Genomic DNA, 6,000 nt, shown 5'->3' on the forward strand with positions numbered 1-6,000 from the left:
AAAAAAAAAAGGAAAAAAAGACAGTTGCAGAAAAAAATCTAATTCTGAGAAAAAGGCAAATTCTAAGAAAAAATGCATATTTTGAAGAAAAAAAGTCAAATTCTGAGAAAAAAAGTCAACTTTGAGATGCATTGTGGGACATGTAGTTTATGGGCAACGTGCTTCTGTAAAATAGCATGTAGCCGTATAATAAACACATTATATTCTTTGCAAGCTCTTATGGGGCCACATAAAATGAAGTCGCGGGCCGGATTTGGCCCCCGGGCCTTGAGCTTGACACCCCTGTTCTAAAGGGTATTGAACATTATTCTCAACATTTCAAACGTATTCTCGAAACTAAAATAAACAAAATGTTCCTCCTCAATTTGTTGCCCATTTTCCAGACCCTAATACTCTTCTGTACCTTTGTGTGCTCAGTATCGTTGCCATAATTAGAAATCACTACTTCCCTATTTATTTAGTAACGTCATACAATGCTGCAACTGTACTCTCTTCAACCCTCCTGTTGTCTTCGGGTCAAATCTGACCGATTTACTACTTTCATCAATCTTAACTTTTTTGTTTTACTTTCGATTGCATTAAGGCTTCATGATATCCTTCACAGTAGACATTTGAACATATCAAATTGCTAATCAACACTTTCATTGCATTTGGATGATTTAGTCAACTTTGTAACACCCATGGTGTTCCCGGTCAAAAATGACCGCCATAAAGAAAAGGAATTAGTAACCATCCGGATCAGATCAAACACACACACACTTTTTTTGTTGTTGTGTTAATGTAATAGCAGTTTAAACAGGACTGGTCACATTTGACCGCGAACACCAAAGTAAGGAGGGGAAAACGAAGACAATATTGCCTCCCATTGTCTCTCACACATTGTGCAGTGGGGTTCCGTTAGAGGCAGGTTGTTCTGTTCTCGTAATGCAGATTGCACTATCAGTGCAGGGCTCAGTAGGGCTCATGGGTGGAACGTTGATAAGGACATCTGTTTCTGAGAAAGTGATGCATTACTGTTCGGCTGTTCGAAGGCGACAACAGATAATATTCGAGTGAAAAAGGCGCGATCGAGAGAGTGAGTTCATTTCTTACAGGAACTGTGTACAGTAGGTGGACCCAGACTAGATGGGGCTTACAAGTGATGTAAGACAAAATAACATCTTAAGACAGTAAATAAATGAATCATATCTTATTGATATAGCCTTATATCACAAATTACACCTTTTTTTCAGTGTGCTTTACAATGTGTACACCATACAACACCATCTGTCCTTAGAATATCGTTGTGGAAAAGCAAAAACCACAATTAACTGTGAACAAATATTATCTATAATGGTCATTTTCAGGTTAATATCACAATAAAGATTTACAGGCTATAGGAGAATATAAGGAAAATAAAAAGTAAAAGGGAACGTGTATGCCTCTAGTTTATGCCCAAGACAAGCCTGCCTTATTTATTGGTATATTAGCTATATGATCTAATTTTCCACCTAATATATGTAAAGTTGTTACGATCATATGTGGCTCTCATGGTGGGATCAAACAATGCCCCATTTAGTCTGGAAACTCAGCCTACATTAGAACATTGCTTTGCCAGAGTACCACCACAGCACCAAGCATGCTAGCCAGAGCTGGTTTTGTCTGAGTTTCAGACGTTTAGTTTGGTTCCACTTCCTGCTTGCAGGTGTGTGATGTGGTTGCAGGAGTGTGCAGCTGCAAAATCTTGGTTTCCTGTCAAATCCTTACCCAAGGCCAAACACAAAGTCTGAGTCTCAACAAACTCTTTTCTGAGCTAATCATTACCAGATGGGTGAACCTTTAGTTAGAGTCCCTCAGAACTTAACCGTCAGTTTGGACTACAAACTCTAAAACACATTTTTGCGTGAGATAACCAAAAGCAGAAATAGAGAACAGTATATCACTTTTTTCATAACTGCTTCCCCCTCCATGTTGTTATTATGCATGACTCCATCACAGGTGTTCACTGTTTAACACTCTCTCACTGCCATGTATAACAGAACAGAGGGTTAGTGTGATGCTCTTCAAACCAGGTAGTCAGCAGTTGGATCCCACCCTCTCCAGTCAACATGTCAAGGTGTCCTTACTTAACCCCAAATTGCTCAGTACGCATGTCGACGGTATTACGTTTATGTTCATCGCTTTCGATAAAACGTTTAATATCATGTAATGTGATCGATTGAAAAATGAGGAGACATCAACACCTTCGTTGGAGGAAGACAAAGAAAGGACATACATCTCCTTCACCTGGCTTTGTTCTGTCAGTGAATGTGGATATAAGCATAAGGTATCATTACCAGCTTCTTCTGTCCCATACTCAACCAGGACTCTTGATCTATGAAAGACTTTAAATCCAGCTTGCGATAATGTGAGACCAACATTGTTTGCTTTTCTCAAAGAAAGGATCACTGCTTCTGAGTTTACATCCTGCAAAGTCTGCTCTCATTATTGACTTTAGTGTTTATTGTTTTTGAAGAGTTCTTTATTATGGGATTTCAAAGCATTGAGGGAAACGGACTTACTTTCTCGCACAGGTCCGACGTCTTCAGAGAAAATGAAGGATTCTCTGAGATCAGTGTCGGTTTTACTAGCAGCAGGACAGTTTTCACATTAAAGAATTGTATTTCATTTACCAAAGCATATTTGATGGTCCATGAAGTGTGTTTGATAAGCAATGCTGAGAGGTGGATACATGCTAATGTGCTAACAGTGACAAGCTAACATCAAGGAGAAGTACCATGCCACTAACAGCCCTAAATATTGATTTAACTTCAAATCAAATGGGGGTTATATGAGTTTCTAGCAACAGCCCCTCAAAATGTCTGCACTCGTTCCTAGCATGAAGATGTTAAGCGGTTAATATTTGCTAAGTATAATGGCCGTTTCTCAATGTCGAGTATACATGCTGCAGAGCCACTATTTCAAGTACACTACGTCATCGAGTGGCGCCGAATGCTGGGCATTTAACCATGGATGTATATAGAGTGGCGAAGCCCCTCCCCTTCCGGTGGACCTCCATAGGACCTTATTTTGGAAAACTTATGTATTGAAGTCAATGGACAGAGAAATATTATCTTTCGATCCCGTTTGAATTGTGCCACGAATTACACATATGATGTTTGTCAATTTAAAAGATAATTTTGCAAGTAAAAAAAAAAAAAAAGTGTCGTAAAACTGTGAAGTAACACTTTTGTTTGTGTGAAACGCTCAATGAACTACATCTCTGGTCTCCCACAACAACACATGTTGACCATGAGACCTTATTTCGAAAAAATTATGTATTGAAGTCAATGGAGAGACAAAGATTATCTTTATTATTGACAAACATCATATGTGTAATTCATGGCACAATTCAAACGGGATCGAAAGTAGATGGGCGTGACTTCGCCACTCTATAGAGTGGCGAAGTCACGCCCATCTACTTCTGCTCCATGGGACCTTATTTCGGAAAAATAATGTATTGAAGTCAATGGAGAGAGAAAACGTATCTTTCGATCCCGTTTGAATTGTGCCATGAATATGATGTTTGTCAATAATAAAGATAATCTTTCTCTCTCCATTGACTTCAATACATACATTTTTAGAAATAAGGTCCCATGGAGGTCCACCGGAAGGGGAGGGACTTCGCCACTCTATAGAGTGGCGAAGTCCCATTTGAGGACATTGTTAGAATAAGTGAGAAATGAATGTAACTTCTGTTAGACAGCCATATGTCATACATTTTTGCATACATTCACAGTAAATATGTATTCAGTATGATAGCTGTCTAACAGAAGTTAAATCCATTTCTCACTTATTCTGACAATGTACTTAACCCCAAATAAAATAACCCAATAAAAAGAGTTGTTAAATAATAGTGAAGTCACGTTGTAATAACAATAACTCATCTCTCTCGAGTTTTCTTTTTGAGCTTTGCTAAAAGCCACTGTGTCAAGTGTCCATCTTGGGTTGCCGTCCGGAGTTGTCCAATATGGCGGACCATCTCGCACATGCGCAGTACCAATATGGCGGACCATCTGCAGATAGGGCACGGCGGCAGATCGGGTAGTGACTGTCACTACCCGATCCGTCCCCCTGCCCTATCTGCAGATGGTCCGCCATATTGGACAACTCTGTACGGCAACCCAGGTAGGACATTTGACACAGTGGCTTTTGGCAAAGCACAAAAAGAAAACTCGAGAGAGATGAGTTATTGTTATTACACTACTTTTAATGTTGACCCATTTAACAAGAGCAATATGAGTTTCATAAGAAAGTTATGTTGGATTGAATTAGATTTACTTTAAAAGTGGGATCTGAGTGTATTTTCCTGTACGGGATAAAATCGTTTCTGAAATCAAGTTTATTTGCAGACGTTATTCAAATTTGTAGGCAGTTATGGAGTGGTTCCTCAACAATATTAATGGTTAACTTTTCGAACATCTCCTTGACCAGATGGGATATTATGACTTAGCTGGTTACATGTTGACATTAACAAAACAGATATCAACACTTTATAACAAGCCTAAGCTATAATACATTACAGACATCACACTGAGAGAAGTCTCTCTGTGGTCACTAGATTTAAGGATTTTCTCATTACTTTAAAACAAACAAACTTACAGCACTAGAATGCATAATAACTGTAATTATATTACATTTTTAAAACTAAGAATGTATTACAACTATTGGAATTATTGTCAACTTCTATCCTTGCAAACAATTGTCGGTGCAAGACCAGTAATTTTGAAGTATTATGTTATAAAAAGATTATCCTAACGCATAATGAATATAAAAAAGTTTTGAACTTTTATTATACACTGCTATAGGTAGATTATACCTCTTTATAAGTATCTGTATAGTACATTAAATTGATGGGTGTCATAGGAAGTGCTTAAAAAAAATACACTTTTGCTTCTGTTGTCATCGATTAGAACCATCTCCACCTCCACCTTGAATTTAAATGTTCTGTGAGAAAACATTCCCTTTTTCACACAGTACAGATATTGCGGAAATCTGTTAGCTGTGCTGTCTGCTCTAACATATTTGCTCCAGAGTGATCAACAACACAGGCTAAGCCATTATTACCTGTTGCTTGACACCAGCCACAGAGTGTCAAGTAATAATTACAAAGAAAAGAAATTCATTCAACCTGCTGACAGCTTCTACTGGGACTTCACATTCTTGGCCTAGGGACCGCACAAAACTAGGACAACGACTCACCGTGGACAATGCTGTTAAACTTTCAGAACTCTAAATCCTTTCCAAGAGAGAAGAGGAATAAATTGCCATTATGTCCAGTGTTTTGTTTAGCAGAAGATATACAGTGGCTTTATAAGGGTAAGAACATATAGCTTGTAAAGAACCAATGTGTTTAATGTACATGGAGAATATAGATCTTTTAATCAGCTTGTCTGAACATTTGTAAGCAGGGAATTTGACCCAAACTGTGGGAAGATCACGCTGTGGGAAAAATATTAAAACCCAAGCTCTGACAATAACATGGTTTGCACAAAATATACATTAGCAGCTTAGGAATAGCCATAAACATGTAATTACTGAAAGTACCCCAAATTAAAAGGACGGTCACACAACCTTGCTAAGGCTGTTTTGGTCCAAGAATCAATAATTAAACATGATGGTAAATAAATGTTATTGCAAAACCAGCTATCAAAAAAGTAAAAGAACAACGTGTTTACAAAGACTTACTAATAATTTACCACCACAGACGCCTACTCTGCATCGACCCACCTCAAAGGCCCAATCCCAGGAGCTGCTGATATGTCAACCCTGTCTGTATGGACACAGCAAGGCGCCGAATTATCGATATTGTCTCAAATAAGCTTGTGGAATAGGAGTTGTGTGTTTTTCTGTTATGTAAAATCAAATGTATCCTCTTTTGTGCTAAATAATTGACCAGAGATGGCTACAGACGTTGGAAGTTTTTCAAAATATGGCAAACTAAGTTTTCCTTATATATTACTGTATTACTTGTGGATCATA

Source organism: Pseudochaenichthys georgianus, chromosome 17 (genome assembly GCF_902827115.2).
Source record: "Pseudochaenichthys georgianus chromosome 17, fPseGeo1.2, whole genome shotgun sequence".
NCBI lineage: Eukaryota > Metazoa > Chordata > Actinopteri > Perciformes > Channichthyidae > Pseudochaenichthys > Pseudochaenichthys georgianus.